We start from the raw sequence: 14,292 nt of genomic DNA, 5'->3' as shown, positions 1-14,292 counted from the left end.
ATTTCCGTGGCCCGCTGGTGAAGAACCCACGGACCGGGATCAGGCCACAGCCCATAGGTTGGGGACCCTTGTCTTGCTATATGTATTTTTGAATGGAAATGAGAAAATGGAAACATCTTAAGTTTTTTTTCAGCAAAAGACCATTACTGTCATTTAGTGTGCAGTATTGGCAGGGAATATAATTAAGCACTTCTACACAGCTGCAGAGGTTTTGGAGCGTTCTGCTGTTTCTTCAGCCTTTTATAGCTTGTCATAGCAAATAGCATTGAGTCCTGATTTTATTGCAGCTTTATGGAAAGGTTTGTTTTGCCAGATACATAATGGGCAAAATAATAATTTTAGAGCATAGTGTTGTTGTTGTTAGCTGCAAAGTCGTGTCCGACCCATCGCGACCTTATGGAAAACATTCCTGTCCTCTACCATCTTCTGGAGTCCATTTAAGCTCACGCCTACTACTTCAGTGACTCCATCCAGCCACCTTATTCTCTGTCGTCCCTTCCTTCTATTGTCCTCAATCTTTCCCAGCATTAGGTTCTTCTCCAGTGAGTCCTTCCTTCTCATTAGGTGGCCATAGTACAAAAGTCCAAATATTAAACCTTTTCAAGATTTACAGCATCATATTTTTACTTTGTAGTGAAAAGAAGCTGAATGTCTGGAGATTCTCAGTCATCCAGATCCTGGTTGTCCCAAAGGTGCTTTTTCAGGAGGCAACTGGACTTCCTTGTTTTTCTTTCAAGACGTTTTGCTTCTTCAGCTCTGACTGGATGGTGGGGAATGGACACAGCCAAGAAGGCTCCACACACATTTGCACTACTCAGGTGACCCTGAGGACACAAGTAAACCTCCAAATGACCTCAATGACTCTTTAAAAGAATGCAAATGACCAGCTGTCTGCAAGGAATATAAATCCTTCCATTCCCCACCATCCAGTCAGAGCTGAAGAAGCTTCTTGGATGAGAAACGAAACATCTTTAAAGGAAAGCAAGAAAGACCAGTTGCCTCCTAAAAAAGCACCTTTGGGACAAAAGAAGTTGAATTGTTCCTAGGATTACAGTTGGGGTAGTGGTCAAGAGATCTTATAAAATCAAACTTAATCTTAGACCACAGAAAGTCTACATAACGTACATGTCTGCAAACAATACTTCTATAAGCCATGCAAAACCAAGATTTATGCAAATAAGTATATTCCAAAAGCCTCGAGCATCATTGGTATCCTCTTGTATATTGACCAAAATATTATCTATTGCTGCACACATTGCATTCTAAATGCACTGCTGCTTACATTTGTTGTTTTAGTTTACTTAAATTTAAATTTAAATAGCACAAAAAACCACCAGCACAAATCATGAGAAAAATGGCTGTGATTATCTTGCCTCATACATACAGGAAACCATGATTCTAGATGCCTGTCATTTAGTTTGTTCTAAAGTGGGAAAAACACTATCAAGAAACATATCCATACATAGTATTTTGTTTTATTATAAGGCAGAATATACAGCAGTAAAAAGTAGCGTTATACCTATCAGATACATACATATATACCTTTAATCATATATACAATCTGCCATTGTAGATTGTGCTAAGAAAAAAGGATCCCCAAATTCTGAATACTAATTCATATTAAAAGACTTAAAAGTTCATTTTTTAAGTTAAAAACTGGAAATGGGGCTAGGATTTTCACAACATTGCTTACAGATGTGGGGGTAGCATTCAAGAGAATGCCCAGCGTCACTCTAGGAGGGGGATGGGCACTTTCTAAATACGATATATAAATAACTGAACTTTGAATGTCACAAGAGGTCTGCGTAATGTACACATTTGCAAAAAAAAAAAAAGAAAAGAAAAAGTCACTCCCATACCCGAAGCAGTGGCTTGCTTGCTTGCTTGCTTTATTCAGCAGATTATTTTCACTTCAGCCTGAATCTCAATCGATTATCATCCATCAAATGGGCACAGCTGACTTGACAAAGGCTGTATAGCAGTCTGGTGAGCAAGCTGAAAATTGATAAGGAAGCCTTAATCCATAAACGTTTCTATAAATGAGGATAAAACGAAAGCCTTTTCCGTACAAGGGTCCCATGCAGCAGTCGCAGCCCGTAAAGCTGAAGGGGGAAGAAAGTAGGTCAGTGTCACATACTAAGGAGAGCAAATTGAAGCGGATCCTTTAAACTCACTACTGAAAGTTTATGGCACATGTGAGATGTGAACTCAAAGTGTGCTGGCATTCCTACTTGTGTATCAGTTTCTAAGGGCAGTTCAGTCCAGAGCCTATTGGAATAAACAACTCTAGACACCTTCCTGCTTAGGCTGTAGTGGAACATCTCCAAACGTTCTTAACCAAGTACATTTATTTACTTTTGTAAGGTTGATAATATTGCAGTGCTTTATCCTCTTTAGCAGGATATAATATTACCGTTAATATTGCCATGCTTTACCCTCTGCCCTCTTTTAACGGGTGCAGCTTTCTTTGCTTGGTGTTTCCACAAAGCAGGAAGTTTTTAGCAAATATGTATTACATTCCTATCTGCCATTTAGAAGTGAAAAGTCACTAATCAAACCTGAACAAGAAGGTATGGCATCTGTCATTTATGGTTAATATTGAAGCAGAACCTGTTTGGAATCAAGTACTGTACAAATAAGGGACGTGGTGGCTCAGTGCGTTAGGACGCTGAGCTTGTCGATCAGAAGGTCGGCAGTTTGGCAGGTTGAATCCCAAATGTCGCATAACAGAGTGAGCGCCTGTTACTTGTCCCAGCTTCTGCCAACCTAGCAGTTCGAAAGCACGTAAAAATGCAAGTAGAAAAATAAGGACCACTACGGTGGGAAGGTAACAGCGTTCCGTGCGCCTTTGGCATCTAGTCATGCTGGCCACATGACCACGGAGTCGTCCTTGGACAAGCGCTGGCTCTTCGGCTTTGAAACGGAGATGAGCACCGGCCCCTAGAGTTGGAAACGACTAGCACGCATGTGCGGGGGAACCTTTACCTTTACTGTACAAATATGCTAAGAAAGTATGAACTCACAGATGAGCTAAGAATTTTAGGTGCCAAATGCATCCTCAAAATTGGGTTCAGCTTATCCATGGATGGATTTATCTTTGTGAATATACACAAATATTTTTTTTAACTACCCATATACAGTATGCTGTATATTTTTCTATATAAGCCCATCTGCAGATAAGCTAACCCTTGAAATTTTATTCAAAATACCATGAAAACTGCAGATCAGCTTATCAATGGGCAGCACATTTTTGGTTAAAAAAATTGAAGGTCAGCTTATCTCTGGATGGGCTTATACAGGCTTATGCACAGATATATACAGTAAATATATGGAGATGAAACCTGTTCAAAAGAATTTTCTAAGTGTGGCATACAAATCTGTAGCAGAAAGAGAAGAAATCTATCAAGGACTGTTAAAATACCCCTATGCCTTCACACTGGGTTTCAGAAAAAGGAATTGGCCTATGATAGCTTATGTTTTATGCCCAAGGAACTGCTGTGGATACACAGTTTGCAATGTTAGCATTGCACACTGAAGAGCAAGGCAGAAGGCTTCCATTTTGTCTCTTATGAAATGAAACAGAAATGAAACATCTTGGATAATCAAGAATGCATACAGTCATCTGGTCCACAGGCTACTTTATTAACTCCTACTAAGATTGTCTTACGAGCTAATATGCACTATGAAACATATTGGATATTGTATCTTTAAAGTATGCAAAGTTAAAATCTGAAAATGAGAAGTGAAAGTTATAATGACCCGAGATCAATATTCACATCGTGCCTTCTGATGATAAATAAAATCATGCATTTGAATTTGATGCATTTTAATTTCAGTTTTGAGTCCTAAGAATTATTTATGAATTATTGTTTGAGTCCAGCTTCATTAGATTCATTAAATTCGGTGTTAGGACGTTGCGTAAGTCCAGCTATTTTTGTTTATGAATCTAGCCAATTCTGGTTTACCCAATAAACCATGACTAAACTCAGACTAAATATGATGTGAGAGTCCATTCACAGGAAGGCAATCTGAGTGGCTTTGTGGGGGCAAGATAGGATTATAAATAAAAAATTATGATGATTGGTGCTGTTAGTTAACTCAAGGTGACTATGAAGAGAAAATGATTGGTAGAGAAAACCATGTGTATAAAGCTGAGCAACTTGGAGGAAAAGCCTTGGTGGAGCAGTGGGCTAATGCCTCCTTAAGTAACACCAGCTGCCTGCAATTAGTGCAGGTTCGCATCCCACCAGGCTCAAGGTTGACTCAGCCTGCCATCCTTCCGAGGTAGGTAAAATGAGGACCCAGATTGTTGGGGGCAATTAAGCTGACTTTGTAATAATGCCGCTTGGGGTGTGTGTGAAAGCCCTAATATGCAGGCATATACATAGAATGAAGGCTACTGCTAAGTTTGTAAGCCGCCCTGAGTCTTCGGAGAAGGGCGGGATATAAATGGAATTAAATAAATAAATAAATAAATAAAAATGAATGACATGAAAACATGCCTGCATTTCAAACATAGTCATTAAGTCACTCTTATTTATTATTATTTTTCATTAGACCAATTTAAGACATTCTTATTATACTGTGTTTGCTTTACCCATTTGCTAAACCCTTACATTACCTCAGCCTTATTCAATAAACCATGACTTAAATAGGCGAGTGTCCATAGTCCATGTCTTTAGGTATTATAGTTTATTGAGTTATATCAAATGGCTGTCAATGTGGCTGCATCCTCTTCAGAACCTGGTCCTTGCTCATTTTGGCACAGACTGGTGGTTGCCTATTAGACTTTTTTTTTTGGCCCTGTAATTATTGGTGAACTTCATTATCTCCTTTTTGCACTTAATAGAGCCTTTGCAGTGATGGCACCTTACTTACTTGCTTATGATATCGTGAATCTCCTCTGGTAAATGACTATATGTTTTCCACAGTTGGTGCTTAACGAAGCACAGGGCAGCCATGTCTGTAAGTCGCTGAGGTTGCATCAGGAAAGTCTCATTCCAGAAACAGGCATGCAAGAAGTTGTTTTCCACCAGCAGGTGGCTCAATTGAAGTTTCAGAATCCCACAAGGCAAGGAGTAAAGCAGATTTCCTTCCAGGTTCAGGTAGTTGAGGCTTCTGAGAATTTAGAAAACAACACTCCATCATTTATACATTCATCATGTCTATTTGGGGCATAGTTCTCTTGGGTGCCCAGGTAAGGGAGAACAAAATTATCTTGGCATGGAACTATTACAGGAAACTGGGAGCTGGCAGAGCTCTTCCTTTCAGCCCACACCAAGGAGCAACTGTTGCTACCTCCACTAGTAGATGGCTTCCCTCCATACAAAGAAGGAAAGTTAAAACTCTCTGTATGACTTTTCTCCTCACCCTGTCAAAGACGGTGCACAGGAGAAAGTAATCTCTGCCTTTTACCCCATTAAATCTATGAATTTCTCTGTCACCAGACACAGTTGACAAGTGCTAGGAAAAGCTACTCGCAACACTCATTGGGTACCATGACAGATGGATAGCTTCTTCCTCACACAGTGAAACAAAGGAAGATTGCTTAATTGCTTATATGCCACCAAGCCATTATTAACTCCTAGAGACCATATAAATTTTCTCCATGATGATCTATTCCTAACCTTTCTTTCAGATGGAAGATTTTTAGGTCTTCCATCAGTGAAAATGGAGAAGGTGGAAGTGAAAAGGGGAAAGACAAATCAAAGCATGTGTCAATCTAGAGATGTGTGATTCCTGTCCTACTGTTTGCCAACCCTTTTTGCATCCTTTAATTCAGTGTTTTTCAAACTTGGTAACTTTCAGACATATGGTTTTCAACTTCCAGAATTCCTCAGTCAGTGCGCTGGACGGGGAATGCTGGGAGTTGAAGTTCAGACATTTTAAAGTTATCAAGTCTGAAATACCCTACTTTAATTCTTAAGTGAATTATGAGAGAGTTTAACAGAGTTTCTGTTAAAACTAGAACATTTTGTCCGATTAAAAAAAAGCCTCAGGATCAGTGAATGTTTTTCTTAATCTGCCAGAATGCTCTATTTTAACAACAGCAAAAAGTAACATGGTCCCAGGGACACTATAGTCATAAATAGCTCAAAATTATATCATTAAGCCTAAGTAGAGTCCTGTGTCCCTTTGGCACAGTATTAGTCTTTTCTGAGATGACATATAGCACTGATGGCGAACCTTTTAGAGACCAAGTGCCCAAACTGCAACCCAAAACCCACTTATTTATCGCTGGGTGCCAGGAGGGCATGGCCTACTGGGTGGCTGTGGCTGTGGTGGTCATGGAAGATTGGATGGGTGTGGCCAAGGTGGGTGTGGTCACCTCAATGTCCCTTGTGGGGAGGGACACCGGTGGGGGGCAGCTGGTTGAAGAGGGACAGTTGCCACCTCCGAGGCATGGCGCGGGTGCCCACAGGGAGGGCTCTGAGTGCCGCCTCTGGCACCCGTGCCATAGGTTCACCACCACTGACATATAGGGAGAGAAAAGCTCCAGTTAGTAGGCTTCCCACATTTAAGGCAATTCAAGAAAAGCAATGGAACTTCTTACTTATAAAAAGGGGGAAATATTTACATGTAATAGTTGCCAAATTACAGGTCTCAGCTTGTCCAACCATTTCCTATGCTGGTTGGGCCTGCTGGAAACTACCCCAGCAAAATCTGGAAAACCAGAAAAACCCTTCATTGTCAAAACCAGAAAATCAATACAGTACCTGAGATTTTGTATTTCATTAGGGATATATTCGAGTTCATTGTAGGAAATGTCAAGACTCTGAAGATTTGGCAGGGCAAACAGCCTAGAAGAACAGAAAGCCTTCCAGTCACTAGTAATCTTTGAAAAGCAGTTTGCCAGAGGGAAAAATCTTGTCAATCCTATAGCCCCTTAAACAGAATTTGGTTATTCTGATATTGAGCTTCCCTCTGCTAACGATACCTCCTGTGTGAATAGATACACTTATTGGGGCATCATTGTATAATTAGCTGCCCAGAGTCGCTAAGACACATGGTCTCTACATTGAATAAACATTTGTGGGCCATATCATGTCATCACCCAGGTCTTTTTTTGAAGCTAGCATAAGGTTCCTAACTGTTTATAAAGCAAAAATGCTGTACTATAGTCAGCTTGCCTCACCCAGCCTGTTGCTTCATTCTGGAATTCATTCCTGTTCTGGCCAAAGAATATTTGCAGCAAGTAGAGATGGGATATAAGATCCATCTTTCCACCTCAGCATACTTTCTCTAAAGCCAAGAATTGAAAATCATACCTTTCTATAGATTTCTAAAATGCCTTTTTAAAAAAAAGTAAATTTATAGCCTTTGTATTGATGTATTGAAAACTAAGGAAACAACTTCTATTACGGCTTACGTTTTTAATGGAACTGAGGCTCTATGCTTCAGATCTTTCCCCAATTGTACAAACATAATTTCCTTTTTCTGCCAGAACCCAATTCTGTCAGCTTCATTTCATCTGCATCCCATGAGATAGACAGGCTTAAGTTGAAGCTGTGGTAATAAACCCTAGTCCAGGGGTAGGCAACCTCGGCTCTTTTATGGCTCATGAACTTCAACTCCCAGAATTCCTGAGCCAGAATTCCTACCCCTGCCCTAGTCAAAGCAGCTAGGTTTTTTTAAAGTGACTGATGATACAATAACTTACAACAAGCCTGTGCCTCCTTGCCCCCCCATGACTTGAAATCTTCTCTTCCATACAACTCTATTAATTAAAATTACTACACACTCAGGTGGGAGAGAAGTCAGCAAGTTGAAGGACATTATCAAGATTTTAAGATTCCTCATATCAGAGATCTCCACTGGGATGAATTTGATGGGGTTATTTCGGAGCTTTAGCACTTGTAAACATTTAAGATGAAACACCTGTAAAAGACAAATTGTGCGTAATGGGTTAGAAACTGCCGCAAAGACAGTATTTTTTAAAAAAAATGTTGGGAAGTCTGGTTTTGTCATTGATGGGAATTCTTGTTTTCATTTTACCTTCCAGCACTTGAATTTAAGACTATGATTACAGTACTTTTCTCTTCCTCATGATGTTTTTTTTCATAGATAGAGGCTTATTTCAAAGAAACTTCAACGCAAGGCAATGGTTAGGTGGGGGAACCCTGTTCTTCAACTGAGTCAGAATTTATCTCTCCTTGATGTTGTCATTAACTACAGGCACAGCTAGATGGCTGTGTTAAAGCTCTATTCAACAGGCCTTGAGCCGACAGAATTATGTCAGCTGAATTATCTTCTATTATAATAATAAGGACAGCAATTGGAGCTCTTCTTGCAATTTTAATGCAGCAAAGGATTGTTGGATTACCCCTTCTTCTATTTGTCTATCTACAGGAGTTTGTCCACCATCACTATTTCCACCAACATCTCTTGGACTGGACTCAGTTACACCATGTAGGCCTCCAAAAATGCATCAGCTATGAAAGTCAGCTAGTTTCATGTCTTTCTCCCTTCCTTTCAATGATTGCATACATTTTTCTGATTCTGTAATCTCTTTGGTCTATGGCTATCATGAAGAGATAGATAGATAGATAGATAGATAGATAGATAGATAGATAGATAGATAGATAGATAGATAGATAGATAGATAATAGATAGATAGATGATAGATAGATAGATAGATAGATAGATAGATAGATAGATAGATAGATAGATAGAGTATTTTCCGGCGTATAAGATGACCCCCTACATTTCCTGTTAAATTATAGGGTTTGGGCTATACTCGCCATATAAGACTACTCCTCTTCCAATGCACACCAAATAAAAATTAAAAAACTTCAGATTTGATTTTAATATGGTAATTTTAATTCAAATGCTTATGACATGCAGGTACTTAGTAGGAAAACTGTCACTTATAAACATAAGGCTGTTTGTCATCAAACATGTAAACATAAAACAGTGCAAGTGGATTAAACTTTTCCTAATTCACTAAAGCTTTCCCTGCGCAGACCAAATGGGAGATCCGCTCCAGGTTTTCCAGCCAGCCCGCCCAGTTCCTGAGTCAAATGTGTCCTTAGAGCTAAGCAGCTGCTCTGGCTGCTGCATTCCCCACCTGCCTTTCAAGTTGGGAAAGACTGCAGCTGCTCTTCAACTTTAGAAGGAAAGATGCCCAGACCCCAGCCTGTAAAAAATCACAGACTGCAGCTTCTTCTTCAATTGGTCCCGCTTTCCCTGCGCAGACCAAATGGGAGATCAGCTCCAGGTTTTCCAGCCAGCCCTGTCCCTAAAGCTTCAGCACCCAGCGTATAAGACGACCCCTGACTTTTGAGAAGATTTTCATGGGTTAAAAAGTCATCTTATACGCCAGAAAATATGGTAGATAGATAGATAGATAGATAGATAGATAGATAGATAGATAGATAGATAGATAGATAGATAGACAGACAGACAGACAGACAGACAGACAGACAGACAGACATAGATTGATCACTTAAGGGTTGGGGCTGAATTGAAGGTTACATCATGAGCTCATGTTATAAAAAATGAGTTACCAGTTTATGTTTCTGCTGTTGTTGAACAAGGAGAGAATGACGCCGACAAATACTTTACTGTTTCCCACAGCATGGTAAGAAAAACCATCTACTTTTCTGTGCAAAACCCTGAATGTAATACATCCCAGGAAATATATTTCTTAGTAATAATTAACCAAAACTATTTGAACTCTGGCTGAAATCACTCTCCCTTGTCAAACAAGGGCCAAGTTCATACAGCAATTTGGCTAGTTCCACAGGCAATAGGATTAATTAAAAAATGGGCTACCCTGTTATCTGAACACAGACAAATCAGAAAATCAATCACTCTTATTTTTGTTTCCTTGAGTCTGCTGACTCAATTGATGGCAATAACCACATTGGTGGCCTAATGTCAGTGTTATTCACATACTGTATTTTTCTGTGTATAAGACACTATTTTTGGCTTCCGGTTTGCCAAGCCAGCCGACATGGACGTCTGGAGGACGGCCCTCGTCTTCCACATCCAGTTTCGCATCGCTGGGGGGTACTAAAAGGGTTGAAGAGTCGCCTTGGAGGGGCGACCAGAAAGAAGGGGCTTTTGCAGAAATGCGGGGGAGCCACAATCCCCCCATTAGTGCCTGCATTCCCTTCGTACCGGCGGACGAAAGACTGGCCATAGTAATATGGCCAGTTACTAGGCTGCAGACAGCCGAAGTCAAACTTACCACCAGGCAACATTAAAGCAGCATGGAAGAGATGGGGGTAAGATTCCTCTCTTATACCTTAATCTTCTTTTCAACTAAATAAGCTGCTAAGTACCTTCCCCCCTGTGGAGAGGGAGGGGGGAATTCAACCCTCCCTTCAAATAAGCGGTGAGCAAGCTCAGGGGTGTTTTTTAAAAAAAACGTTGAAAAAAGAAATGGACTAAAAGAAAAGAACTTTCAAAATACCTGGGGGACACCCAGTGGCTAAACCTGAAATTGCAATCTGACTTTTTCTTTTAAAAAAATCAAGAAAATATTTAAGAAAAACAAGATAAAATTAACCTTGAACACCAGGTGTGAAATTCCACCATGGAAGAGTTTCAAAAACAAATCTATGCTATGTGGGAAATATCTTACCAAACCTATCAGTTCCTTTCTACAGCTGGCGATGAAATAAGAGCTTTGGAAAAGAATTAGAAAGCATTTTGAAGAAATAAACTCAAAGTGACTATAACTAATATTTTATCAGGACAGAACTTAACAGAAGAAATTGAACAATCAAATACATTGGTAGAAGAATTAACTATTCAACAAACACAGACTTTTGAGGACCATAATGGGAAATAGGTGGGAAAAAATTTATTCAGTCCAGGACAATTATATCAAGAGGTGAAAATAATGAGAAGATTTGGCGCTGTTAACAGACACCTCAATCCTTCAAAAATAGAGACTGGAGGGCTACTTCAATATGATATGACACAAGAATGCTTTGATGACCCTGAGGCAAAGAAGCGAAAAATGACCTGGCAAAGGAAGAAAGTAAGAATAAGACTGAAGAAATATGGACATCCTTAAGAGGTCTGAAATAGATAATACCAAAATAGACAGGATTGTACTAAGATTACGAGAGATTGTTTTGATGAGTAGATAAAAATACTGACTAATTAAAAAAATAAAACACAGATGTATGAATAGTAACATTGAAATATTGAGCTCTTTAAATGACATGGATTAAGATGTATATATGTTAAGACTGATAGAATGTAACTAACATACTTGGGTGTAGTGACATGAAAGGATGTATTAAATGTTGAAACGGAAGAAATGTTGGTTAATTTTTAATATGTGGAAACTATAAATGAGAAATAAGAATATTATATTGTTTTCCTCCTCTTTCTCCTCCTTGCAATTGGTATCCTAATGACTACCATTCTAATATTTATTTATTTATTTAATTGAATTTATATACCGCCCTATTCCCGAAGGACTCAGGGCGGTTTACAAGGCGAGTTAAAACAATACAAATAAGTACACTTTAAAATAGAATTAAATTAAGACTAGCCCACAATTAAACAAATTAAAATTAAAATTAAAATTAAAATTAAAATTAAAACCCCCTCAGTCCAGGCCAGCAAGATCAAACAACCAAGTTTTAAGGTCCCGGCAAAACGAGCAAAGGTGTGGGGCAGTCCAAAGTTCTACTGGCAGTTCATTCCATAGGGCAGGCGCGCCCACAGAGAATGCCCTCCCCCTTGGAACCATCCGTCGGCATTCCCTAACCGGCAGAACCCTAAGGAGGCCCTCCCTGTGGGAGCGCACAGGACACTGGGAGGCTGATGCTGGCAGCAGGTGCTCCCAGAGATAATCCGGACCCATGCCATTTAGGGCTTTATAGGTCATCACCAGCACCTTGAATCTCACCCAGAGGAGAATTGGAAGCCAATGCAGCTCACAGAGAAGAGGTGTTACATGAGAGTATCGGGAAACTCCCATCACTACTCGCGCAACTGCATTTTGCACCAGCTGAAGCCTCCGAGTGGTCCTCAAGGGCAGCCCCACGTAGAGAGCGTTGCAGTAGTCTAACCGGGAGGTAACGAGCACATGAGTGACAGTGCGTAGGGCATCTCGGTCCAAATAGGGTCGCAACTGGCACACCAGGCCAGTTGTACTACTAACATTGATATGGAAATGAGATAAATAAGAAGTGTATTTACATTACTAGGTATCAGAGAAAATTGTGTAAAGGGAAAGGAGGTTATTTAGCAATATGAAAATGAGAAACTTTAAACGTTTAATTTTAATATCAATGTAAAATTAAAGCTGGAAAAATATATAAGGTGTTTGATGTTTTAAAGATGGAATGTTAAAATATAAAATACACCAAAGTATTGACAAATATAAGAAAACTATTAAATGACTGACGGATAGCAATGAGAAGTATGTTAATTTAGATAAGAGATAATAAGTATTAAAGGAAACAAGAGAGAGGAAGTATTGGTTACAACAACTTGGAGATTTGTAATAATATGTATTTGTCTGAAATGGAACTATTGTAACACAGACAGCACATTGCTTTTTAAAGATACTATTGTAATATTGGAAAACTAATTTTAAAAAAAAGAAAGAAAAAAGACACTATTTTTTCCTGCAAACACCCTATTCAAAAATCAGGTGCGTCTTATACAAGTACAGTGTCTTGTACAAAAAGATAATGGTAACCTCCGCAGCCCAGGGCATGCCTTGTGTGGGTTCTTTACATGCCGCTGCTATGCCGCCTAGTGCAGGAGGATATCGCTAGCCTGAGATGTTGCCTGGATGGGGAGAAAGCGGGCCTGAGATGCCGCTTGGTGCTGGAGGATCGTACTGCCCGAAGGATACCGCCAGTCCCACTGAAGACACCTTCTATTGCCTGTTTTTCACCAGTGCAGCTTGGGCTGAAGCCGCAAGAGGCCCTGGGAAGCCGCCTCAGTACAGTGATTGACGGCTGAGGGGGTGGCAGGACTAACCCACAGAGCACCATCTGATTGGAGGAAGTCACCTCTCTTGTGTGATGGCATGGCCACTTGTTTTACTGCTACTAAAGATGTGGTTTGTTTAATATTTAAAATGTTAGTTTCTAAATTTTTGTTTAGAAAATTGGGGGCCGTCTTATACAAGGGTGCATCTTATAGACGGAAAAATACGGTAAATGAAGTTGGATACCACCATGTTATAACATCAAAAGGACTGCATAGTGAGGAATGACATAACTGTTATTTTCCTTTCTTTTCCTAAGTTAGCAGTGGTGTCAAGCTGCCGGCCCGCGGGCTGGTTGCAGCATACAGAGACCGCGCCCACCCCAGCTCCAGCAATGCAAAAAAAGTCGCAGTACGTCGCAACACATCACATGATGTGGTGAGTTTGACACCCGTATAATAGAGGTTCATAAGGCAGATAGGAATATGGCAATAATCATGGGAGATTATGAGGCCAAGATTTAGCTGACTGGATATAATGGAAAGAGTGCGTTTTCAGAATGCTGTACATGATCAAATTACATGTCTTGGCAACAATGGAAAAGGCAGAGCAGAAAAGGAATAAACTGAAAATAAAGCCAAGGCAAAGATTGTGAGCTACTCAACAGAGTAGGTGGCAAAGTGATTGACATATACCTTAAGAGCAATCATGGAAAGAATTGGCAAGTGATGAAAAGTTTGGATAGCACAGATAAGAAATCCTGAGCAAGGATAATTATGAGTCAAGGAAATAGATCACTTTTCCTCAACCTGATCCCTTCCAGCTTTTCTGGATATTGTCCAAGGTTCCCCAATTGATGATGGTGACTGGATTGAAATCTGTCTTAGAGGCAATGGGGATAGAATGGAGCTGGCATTCAAATGTAAAGAATTGATTTTTAAAAAACACTGTTTTAGGGAGGATCAGCCCTTAATATGCTCCATAAATTCACCATATGCTACAGATGGCAGGCATACAACTTTCTCTGAGCTGAGGGCCATGCTTAAACTACATTCCGCAAATTAAAGGATGGGACCAAAACTGTTTTATAAGTTTTGTTTCGTTTACATTTAAAAGTAATTAAATATACTTCTTCAGTCAAATTAAAATATAACAATGTTTGGAAGTGTCTAGAGTTTGTTTATGCAGCTCTGGACTTCAGGTTCTGCATATATGATTGAATGCCCTGGGCCTTTTGCCACCTCAAACAGTGAGGTGTCTTGGGTCAAAACTGGATCTAAGAAAAAGGAAGCCATAGCATACAGATTTCTGACAACAAAAAGAGGACATATGGAAAATATATGAAAAAAAAACCTGTGAGAAGCACATATTGTTGGAGAGTTATG

The 14,292-nt window shown here is 39.8% G+C and overlaps 1 long non-coding RNA gene across 1 annotated transcript; it reads left to right on the top strand.

Moving 5' to 3' along the window:
- Positions 1 to 8,308: 8,308 nt before the first annotated feature.
- LOC310631855 lies at positions 8,309 to 13,330 on the top strand. The gene is made up of 3 exons (XR_014490733.1): positions 8,309 to 8,409; positions 9,537 to 9,580; positions 13,227 to 13,330. It is a non-coding gene; the product is annotated as an uncharacterized lncRNA (long non-coding RNA).
- Positions 13,331 to 14,292: the final 962 nt, after the last annotated feature.

Source organism: Vipera ursinii (genome assembly GCF_947247035.1).
Source record: "Vipera ursinii genome assembly, chromosome: 1".
Taxonomy (NCBI): Eukaryota; Metazoa; Chordata; class Lepidosauria; order Squamata; family Viperidae; genus Vipera; species Vipera ursinii.
This window is presented reverse-complemented; position numbering and strand designations above follow the sequence as displayed.